This window comes from Rana temporaria, chromosome 2 (genome assembly GCF_905171775.1).
Source record: "Rana temporaria chromosome 2, aRanTem1.1, whole genome shotgun sequence".
In the NCBI taxonomy this organism is placed as follows: Eukaryota; Metazoa; Chordata; class Amphibia; order Anura; family Ranidae; genus Rana; species Rana temporaria.
The window spans coordinates 307,266,287-307,277,570 of record NC_053490.1 but is presented as its reverse complement, the minus strand read 5'-3'; positions in this window follow the sequence as shown (position 1 = coordinate 307,277,570).

Sequence of the window (11,284 nt, the reverse complement as noted above, 5' to 3'; positions counted from 1 at the left end):
GTAAACACGAATTCCTATAATAGCCAGTTGGAACCTCTGACTTCACCCTTGTATTTTATTGTGGGCACAGATTTTTGGCACGCATGGATGCATTCTTGTGTAATGTTTTTTGTGTGAAAGCTAAATATGGCAGCAATTGCTGCTGGTGTAGACCTAACCACTGTGGATAATTTTGTAGATGTTATCACTACTACTGACATTGGATAAGGTTTCATCAGATAGTGTTTCAGAACTATTTCTATTCCAGTTTTGGCAGTTTCCTGGTTGGGGTGAAGTGGGGTGTTTTTCTCCCCACGTCTGGTACTACACAGCTCACATAAACAAGTGAAAAATACATAAACAAGTATGTATTCTTAAAGTGATACTAAAGTCTGTTTTTCTTGTATAAAAATAACAAACCTGTTATACTCACTCACCTCTGGTGTGCAGTGGTTTTGCACAGAGCAGCCCAGATCCTCTTCTTCTCCGGTCCCTCCTTTGGTGCTCCTGGCCCCTACCTTCTGTTGAGTGCCCCCACAGCAAGCAGCTTGCTATGGGAGCACCCGAGCTGAGCCACTGCTCTGTGTCTTCAGACATGGAGCCATAACCTGTCCCCGCCCCCTTATTTTTTATTTTTTTTGCCATTGGCTCACTGACTTTGACAGCAGTGGGATCCAATGGCACTGCGCTGCTGTCTCAGCCAATGAAGAGGGGAGTCTCGGACAGCCGCACAACATTGCTGATGGACCTGAGGTAAGTATTAGGGTGGTTAAGGGGGCTGCTGCACACAGAAGTTTTTTTTTTTATCTTAATGCATTAATATATATAAAAAAAAAAACACCTGCCTTTACAACCACTTTAACTCAATGGGCTCATCGAGCAGGCTAGGGATGGGTCGACCGTCCCCACGTTCGGTTTGCGTCAGAACTTTAGAACATCGCAAAAGTTTGGAACTGAAGAACAAACCCCATTGAAGTCTATGAGACCTGAACTGGAAAAATCAAAAAAGTAAATTTTGAAGGCATATATGCAAGTAATTGTGCATACAATGGTTATGGGGTTTGGTTACTGCCCTGGGGGACATGTAAGAAGGCTGGCCGCAGGCCAGCCTGTATTTGTGGGAGGAGTCTGAGGGTACTTAAGACTCCCTCCCGGTCAGGGAATGGGGAAAAAAAAAGTCATTTGTAAGTGATCAGTGATTTACTGATGCTTAAAGTGAAAGTATAAAAATTAAACATTCCTTTCAGTATAGTGCATGGGGGGTCGTCACCTTGGTGTACCTGTAAAGTGTCACATCTTTACTGTGTATGGAAGATGCTGCAGCAATAATTGCATTTATAAAGAAAAAAAAAATTCCCTACAAGCTTTCTTTCTTTTGTAAACAATGGCTTGGGCAGCCAGTGCACTGGGAACAAGATTAGAGATTTTTTGCTAAATACTGGTGTCTCTTTCATAGCCATTGGATGGAAGTCACAGGTGTGGAAAAATTGGTATCTGGGTGTCGGAGGTGCCTCCACACTGTAACCCTATAGAGGTATTCTTGATGAAAGCAATAATTGGCCTTGCTGTCAAATTGAAATGATATGCACCTGGAAGAATTTGTGATAATTGTGCCTACACCAGAAAAATTCTTCCAGATGAAATCAACACCCACAACATTAGGCAGCCTAGAAGTCCTGCAGAGATTTCACATCCCAAAAACACTTAATCCGCGACATCGGCATCAGGGTCTTCATAGCTGCTGGTAATCCAGGACTGATTAATTTTGATAAATGTCACAGTCCATGGAGTCTGTGCACAGTTGCGTTCTATTATCAGTAACAAAATCTCCAGCAGCACCGAATGCCTGTTCGGAAAGCACGCTGGATGCAGGGCAGCCCAGCAACTAATTTGCATACTGGACAAGTTCCGGCCAGTGGTTTATTCTCATTACCCAGTAACTCAGTGGATTGTCAACTGGGAAACTCTCCATCTCTGTTTTCGCCCCTAGATAATCGTCTACCATATTATACAGATGCTGCCGATGGGATGTGGAAGCTGACAGCCCTGGGGGGTGAGGACTAAAAAAAGTGTAAAAAAGCATCACTTAGGTGGCTCCCTTCTCCACCGCTCCTCTCTTGAACAACAGAACCCTCAAAATTACGTTTTTCATGACGTAACCTACCAGAGTCGGGAAAAGTGTTTGATCAACTCCTCTTTAGGGCACCCTCTGTGGGGACGGGATGAGTTCTGAGACTTTCCCCTTGTAATGGTGGTCCTTCTTTTTGCCACGTATTCTTGGATCTTTTCGTAGGCTTTGAAGCATGAGGGAGCCCATGCACTGCAAGTTTGCAGAGGCATGAGAAGCTGATTCCTCGCGGTCACTGAGGATTACAGTATCTGGAAATGCCTCCTCCCAGCCACTTTCTACTCCCAAGGGGTTTGGGGATGAAAAAACATCTCTTAGGGGGGTACTTGTGGCAAAATTCAGCAGAGGAGGGGGTAGAGCACACATATGTCGCATCATCAACACTAGCTGTATGGAGACGTGGTGGCACAACAAGCTGCAGCACTGAGCCCTGTCCTGCATCCTTCCAAGTTGCAAGCAGAGTTACCCAGTGTGCTGTGATCTAAATATATCGTCCCTGACAGTGCTTGCTGCACCACGCGTCAGCAGTAACGTGTTTTTTGCGGCTGACTGCCTTGCCCAACAAGGCCACAACTTTGCCTTCCATTTGATAGTACAGAGCTGGAATGGCCTTACGTGAAAATAAATAGCGACTGGGAACTTGCAATTGTGGTACAGCACACCCACCAGACAGAAAAGCAAAAGTTATGGAGCCAGCAGGTTTGACAAGCTTACATTTAGACGCAGGGCATGTGGGTGGCAGTGACTTGTATTTTTTTTTTTTTTTCCAATACTGCAGCAGATGGGGCAGAGAAATTTGTCGGCTATAGTCTACAGTAGGGTTGTCCCGATACCGATACTAGTATCGGTACCAATACCGAGCATTTGTGGCAACATCACTTAACAGAGGAAATGATGCTCTGCCTGAGGACTGACCACGTCTACCTTTGCCTGTGGATGCATATGCTGCTTGCCCCCTCACAGTGCCATGGGAACATCTGCCTCTCCTTGTCTAAGACATGATGAGGGGGGTGCTTATTAACAAAATGTAATAAAGATCTGGAAATGTGGATGTACTTTAATCAATAATATGTGGTGTTTGGTGCACTTTAACCTGAGTACACACTCCACTGCCACCCTACAATATACTGCAGTAAAACTGCACTGACGCATTAAAATATACTGTGTTAAATGTGCAGTAACCCACTAAAATATACTGCGTTAAACGTGCACTAACGCACAGAAATATACTGTGTTAAACGTGCACCAACACACTGAAATACACTGCGTTAAACATGCAGCAACGTACTTAAATATACTGCATTAAATGTGCACTAATGCACAGAAATATACTGCGATAATCATGCAGCAAAACGCACTGAAATATACTGCGTTAAGCTTGTACTAACGCACTGAAATATACTGCGTTAAACGTGTACTGATGCACTGAAATATACTATGTTAAACGGCATGTACTGCACTGAAATATACTGTGTTAAACGTGCAGTAACGCACTGAAATATACTACGTTAAGCGGCACATAATGCACGGAAATATACTGTGTTAAACGTGCAGTAACGCACTGAAATATACTGCGTTAAGCGGCACATAATGCACTGAATTATACTGTGTTAAATGTGCACTAACGCACTGAAACTTACTGCGTTAAATGGCACGTAACACACTGAAATATACTTAAACATGCACTAATGCACAACCATACTGCAGTAAACCTGCCCTGACCAAATAAACTGACGCTAATGTAAAAATTAATGGTCAGTACACTCACACTGACTGAATAATTACTAGATTCACACTAAAGTAAAAATGAATGGTCACTCACTACACTCACACTGACTGAACCATCACTAGATTCACACTAAACTGATATTCTACACTGACAATCGAATCAGAATAGCACACTTATGCCACATACCCTCGATCGGACATTCCGACAACAAAACCGTGGATTTTTTTTCCGACAGAATGTTGGCTCAAATTTGTGTTGCATACTCACGGTCACACAAATGTTGTCGGAAATTCCGAACAACAAGAACACGGTCACGTACAACACTATGACGAGCTGAGAAAAATTAAGTTCAGTGATTCCAAGCATGCGTAGGATTTTTGTGCGTCGTAATTGCACACAGACGATCAAAATTTTCAACAAGAACTTTTGTTGTTGGGAAAAATTGAGAACCAGCTCTCAAATATTTGTTGTCGAAAATTCCGACAGCAAATGTCCGATGGAGTATACACACGGTCGGAATACCAAAAGCTCCCATCGAACATTTGTTGTCGGAAATTCTAATCGTGTCTATGCGGCGTAACTGTCTAATAGCACTAAATAGAGCCCTGTTCTATCTCTCTCCACACCAATATCACATCACAAATGGCCGCTATTGAAATATTACATTTATAGTGTGGGGCAGGACGGGGCAATACCCAATGATTGGATAGAGACATCCATTACTTTCTCCAATCATGCTCTGTGCCCTTATTGGGCAAAATTTCATTGCTGTTCAGCCAATCAGGGCTCAGTGCATTGTGGTATTTTGAAAAGTGTCAGTAACCCACCTGTGTGTTTTCAGTTTAAGCATTTTGCAGCTTGAAGCTCAAAGCTCCAAAATGCCATGCTTTGGAATTGTGTCTGTTCATATATGAGTGTTCATGAGTCTGTAGCTTGATGCCCGGAGCTGAAAAAGGTTTTGATGCAGTCATTGGAGGAGCTGTTGGAGAGAGGTATATTTCTTATACAGTACCACCGTTTCCCCTTGACGCCAGGAGCTGACAATTTCCTATGCTTGTTTGACCTTCCATAACAGAGGGTCCACCGTGTGGGGTATGAGTACAGCCTTACTTTATGTTGGTGATTCACCTGGTGAAGGATACCATTTGGAGTTCACAGCACCCAGCACTTTATTCAGCATATGTTTCAAGGAATTAGACTTATCAATTTATTTGATTGCTGAAATTTTTTTTAATCATCTCTTGGACTCTACTATTTATCCACATTTATACTACGTCCATGTAGCGCAACCTACTTTGTATTTTATGTCCGTGTATATTTCTCACATTCTTTGTTGCTGCTTATTTGTTTGCACTTCATACACAAGCGCAGTATTCCTGTTGTTAATTTATTTTCATTGTGGTCAATAGGCAGATTCGGGTGTCGAGCGGGCAAACATCCAATGTTCGGCACAAACTTATGCTGGGGCCGAACCGGTTGTCCATCCCTAATTCGCACTACAGCTCAAAAAAAAAAAAAGAAGCTGCTTTTGTAGGCATGTGAGCTTTTATTTTTAACTTGAAGAAGCTGGTGCTCCTTTGAGCTTTTTGAGCATAAGCGGTTCTTTCAAATCCTCCCCTCCGCTAATTTTTCCCTTTTTCTTTTGTGTGTTCGAGCGTCTTTGAGCTTTTTCAAGCTTTGTCATTCTTTTTCACATGTTTTTTGGCACTTAAAGCATCTTTTCTGTTCAAAAGCTACCCTCAAAAACGCGAGTTTGGTGAGGGGTTTCTGCCTGTAAGACCCCTTTCACTGAGGTGGTTTTCGAGCGTTTTAGCGCTAGAAATAGTGCCTGAAAACCACCTCCTATTCATTTCAGTGTGACTTCTCACAGTGGGGCGGTGCGTTTGCGGGACGTTAGGAAAAGTCCTGCAAGCAGCATCTCTGGGGCAGTTTGCGCTCCCAAAATGCCCTGCCCATTGAAATAAATGGAAGCGCCACAACACGGGCGCTTTTAACCCCTTCTTCAGCTGCTAGCGGGGGTTAAAAGCACCCTGCTAGTGGCCAAAAAGTGCAGCTTAAACAGCGATAAGGCGCCGCTAAAACAAGCAGTGCTTTACCGCTAATGCTCGGGCAGGCCCAGTGTGAAAGGGATCTAAGAGCATATGCCTGTAAACGCTTGAAAAAGCCATAGTGTGCATAAAAAAAATGAGAGCTCAAAAGCCTGTAAGAGCAGCATCTTTGAGATGCAGTGTGCATGAAACCAAACAGTACCATATAACACCTTGCAGTCTATCCCAGAACCCCCCCCCTATGAGCCCCTGTTTTACTTACCTGAGCCCTGAATCTCCATGGGTGCGATCCGCATTGCTTTCCCCCAGCTCTTGCCGGCTCTTCATTGGATGATTGATAACAGCACAGCCATTGGCTCCCGCTGCTGTCAATCAAATCAATGACGCGGGGGCGGGGCCGAGTCATAGGAAAGGGAGTCACCGCTCCAGGTGGATCTTTAGCAGACAATTGGAGGAACCTCCCAGGAGTCCAAGGTACTGGCAATGCACTAGGAAAACATGGAAATCGATGGACAGCCGCACTCCGGATAAACTTGAGAAAGTTGTCTTTATTGATAAAAGTAAGACATGTACATCCAAAGATACAGTCACATAAGGGGACAGCTGACACGTTTCGCACACAGTTAGTGCTTAGTCATGGGGGTCGAGTCATACACTTGGTGGCTATGGCTGCAGAGTGTATCACATGAGACGCGCCCGCATGGTAACCCCCTCGGAAGAGAGCTTCCCAGAGGGGGTTAGCTCTTGCAGGGAGGAGTCGGGAGAGCCGCTCTGGGACCCCAGAAGAGGACGATTGGGGACACTCTGTGCAAAACAAACTCCACAGTGGAGGGAAGTATGAAAATGTTTTTTTTTTTTTTTTTTTTTTTTTTTAAACCAAACCTTTAGTATCCCTTTAAGTAGTGGATGTGCATGGATTGAATTGAAGAATAAAGATATTGTTTAATGTCACTTTAAGCATGTTCTTTGCAGGCCTAGAAAAGTTGTTGGAAACTAGACTGAATAAATATAGCCTCATGCCCTTCATGGAGGAGGATTAGATCTCCATGCCCATTGTGGAGCTCTATTAAATCCAAAAGACCTGAAGGTTAGCTATAATTTCTTAGCTGATTTGTCTAGCTCTGGTAAATACGTATATATTGTTTTTATATGGGTGAGGGGGGAAATGAGTAGGAAATAATGATGGTCTGTTTATCCTTATAATAATCTTAATGGTGTGCTGGCTTATTTCTGCTCCAAGTTGGTTTACAGTGTTTATATACTGTATATGTATATACATATCAGTTCCGTAGGTATCTAATGTTCAGACCTTGATGAGCAATCTTATGTTTAGCAAATGAGTCATCCTGCTGACTTGCAATCCAAGCCACGTCAGCTCTTGCAAATACCACACTAAAAAAACATCTGTGACACATCAACTTCTTTATCCGTGGGAACCTATTTGCTTTGTTGGGTGGAATAACTTTCCTCTAATAAACAAGATTGTCCAATTAGTATTCATTATTTCAGGGTAAATTAATAGTTTTCAGGAAGGCCTATATGGATGACTGTTGATCATGAGTCAATCAATTCTTATGAAGCAGTTATCAGCCTTAAAAATAAAGAATTGGGAAGATTTCAGATAATAAGGGAAATGCATGCAAACCACTCTTTTACAAATGGACTAATGGTAAATGCCCTTGTTGTGTGATAGGTCTTTAAAATGTAAATCCTATTCACGGGCATTATAAAGTTAGTTTGTTATGAAAGTTACCGTATTTATCGCGGTATAACACGCTCCCGCATATACTGCGCACCCCTAAAGTTGCCCCGAATCCTGTGGAAAAAATTTTTTTTTTGTACTTACAGTTTTGGTGTCTTGCGCGGCGTCAAGCGGCGGCCTCGTCGGGTCCGGCGTCCTTCTGCGGCTTCGGGTGTCATCTTCGTCGGGTCCGGCGTCCTTCTGCGGCTTCGGGTGTCCTCTTCGTCGGGTCCGGCGTCCGTCTGCGGCTTCGGGTGTCCTCTTCGTCGGGTCCGGCGTCCGTCTGCGGCTTCGGGTGTCCTCTTCGTCGGGTCCGGCGTCCTTCTGCGGCGTCCTCGTGTCCTCCCCGCTCGTCTGCGCCGACATATACAGAGCGCAGTACACTCGTGTATTGTCGGCAATGCTCGGCAACTCTCGCGCTGACGTCCTGTACGTCCAGGACGTGAGCGCGGAAGGAGCCGAGACTGGCCGACTATACCCGAGTGTACTGTGCTCGGTATATGTCGGCGCAGTATTCAAAACTCGGCGCGGGAAAGCGGGTATCGGCGTATACCGTGCACCCACGATTTTGCCCTGATTTTCAGGGCAAAAAAGTGCGCGGTATACGCCGATAAATACGGTATATGGAAGCTGCCATTGCTAAACTCTTAAAGAAGAACTAAAGTCTCCATGCTTATCTGTCCCAACAGTCCTGCTTCGGCATCTTCTAAGTGCCAGTCTTCAGGCCCTTTTTTTGGGCTGGCAGGGGATGATGTAATTCCTGCACATGCACAGGAGGGTGTCATCCTGGCGCTTGGCGCATTTTCAGCTCAGTTTACAGAGCCAGAGGAGTTGGTGAGCACAGAGGGAAGTAGGGGGATTATATTGCAGCAAGAGACATTTCTCTTTTGCACCAAAAGCATGCCCGCTCACAGTTTTTTACAGTGTGACTTTAGTTCCTCCTTTAAATAAAGATGCATATTGCCTGGCTGTTATGCTGACCCTTTAACTCCAAGCCTAACTATACTCACTCCAGCGCTACAGTGTCCCAGAGCTCCCTCATCAGCCACTGACATCTATGGCTGGTGATCCAGTCTTCAGCCATTTTGATTGGTTGGGTTGAAATGACGTCACTCCTTTGAATGCAAATGCTAAAATATACACTGTGCAGCTCTGTGTACAGTCTGGACAGGCAGGTAAAAAACTTTATAGCAAAAGACACAGGGAGGTGGATTTACTAAAGGCAAATAAACTGTGCACTGCACGTGGAAGCTCTGCTGATTGCTATCATCCAATAATGTACAAGCAAAAATGCTGTTTTTTATTTTCCTTGCATGTGACTAAATATTCTTTGCAAAGTGAAGCTTTACCTCATTTAGTAAGCTCTGGAGCAAGTGCACAGTGGGGGTTATTTACTAAAGGCAAATCCACTTTGCACTACAAGTGCAAACTACGAGTGCAAAGTGCACTTGAAGTTGCACCAAGAAGTGCAGTCGCTGTAAATCTGAGGGGTATATTTGAAGTTTGCTGATTTTATCATCCAATCATGTGCAAACTAAAATGCTGTTTTTTTATTTTCCTTGCATGTCCCTCTCAGATCTACAGTGACTGCACTTTCAGTGCAATTTCAAGTGCACTTTGCACTTGTAGTGCAAAGTGGATTTGGCTTTCGTAAATAGCCCCCAGTATGTTTTCCTTCAGTAAATCAACCCCATAGAATGTTTTCAGTTCAAGTTCTACTTTTAGGCTGGGCTCACAGCATTGGGAATTAGATGCGGGGTCCTGGCATCCAATTCGCAATAGCAGGAAATTTGGACTGGCTCACTATGGAGGCGGTTTAATATCTCCGCTGCGGCTCTGGTGCAAATTTGCGAGTCCTGTGCTTCTTTTAGGTCCTTTCAGTTCCGAATTCAGCCAAAAATTTGGGCTGAAATCGGACCTAAAATGGTGAACCAGGATGCACCGGACCCTTGCTGGGAGCCACATGTGACAATGGTGTGAACCCAACCTTAGGTACTCTTTGAATCACTGATCAGAAATATTAAGTGTGGAGATAAGGATCTCTGACCCTGCATACTGCATAGAAAGGACTAAAGCAGGAGGATTAGTATGGTAGCCAGGTAACTAGCACTTCAGGAGGAGGGGCCAGCAATAAGTCTCTAATTAATGTGTTACTAAACCCCAACCGTAAAATACGTCTGTATATACATTTAAACATGCTTGTTATACTCACTGTTGAACCTAAGGGGATAATGCTCTGCATTGTGTAAAAAGGCTGTTTGATCCTGTCTTCTCTGATCCTCCTCTTCTCCCACAGTCCACAAACTATCTTCTAAGCCGTGGGGACATTTTGCACATGCTCAGATTTATGTGTATTGCTTAAAAGTTGTTTTTTTGGAAGCGTGCATGTGATCAGCACAGGGCCAAGCAACACTGTCCACACAGAGGTTTAGGGGTCCTGCAGCCTCATAGGACAATCAGGGCAGAATGAAAACTCCTCCTATAAGCTTTAACCATAGAAGTTACATGACTGCTCAAACTGCTGATGAGAAAAGGTATTAAGCAGTTTATATTTACTAAAACTATTGTATTTCCAGTGAATAAAGGGCCCTGGGTTTAGTAACACTTTAAACACGGATGTTCTTGTGACTTTGTTAGGGGTTTCCATTTTTGTCTTGAATTTGTCATTATTCAATGGGAATACCTGACCTTAGTGTATTGCTGATTCAACAGAACTCTGAATGCATCTTTCCTTTGACGTGAAACAAAGCTGACATATGTGAACAGGAGTCATATTTACAACTGTCATTTCTGTACTAAACCTTCCATTCAGTCACATTTGGAACTTTCCAGCGAGTGTTACAACAAGCATACGATTGGTTCTGTCAGGGGGTAGACCTGATAAATAATAGCTTATGGTTAAATCGGGCCAGGCGCCAGCCCCCAGGCCCCTTAATGGGATGTATTTGGTCTGCAGATGTTTGATGTGGGCTGACTCATATTGGGTGTAGTTTGTGGTAACAATATCATGCTCCAGCCCACACACATACAGCAAGAGAAACATTGTGCACATTATCAATTACTGCTTTTCTTCAGATAATAATAACACCATGTGCTGCAAATTAAAGTGGACCTGAAGTCTAAAGTAGACATTCACAATCCCATGTTTGGACACAAAACCCTGCCAGAAAGTCTTATGCCGCGTACACACGACCGTATTTCATGACGACAAAAATGCATTTTTTTTAATTGGACATTAAAAACGATCGTGTGTAGGCTCCAGATCATTTTTCTCGACGTAAAAAATGGGCATTAAAAATTTAGAACATGCTCCTATTTTTCTCATCTTTTTTTACGTCGTGAAAAACGGTCGTGTGTAGACTTTGACGGGAAAAAACGTGCATGCTCAGAAGCAAGTTCTGAGACGGGAGCACTCATTCTGGTAAAACTAGCGTTTGTAATGGAGATAGCACATTTGTCACGCTGTAACAGACTGAAAAGCACGAAAACTGAAAAGCGCGAATCGTCTCTTACGAAGCATTTACGAACACAAAATTAGCAAAAGCATCCGAATGGAACTTCCCCTTTATAGTGCCGTCGTACGTGTTGTAGGTCACCGCGCTTTGCTCGAGCATTTTTTTTTTCACAATCGTGTGTAGGCAAGGCAGGCTTGACAAGAA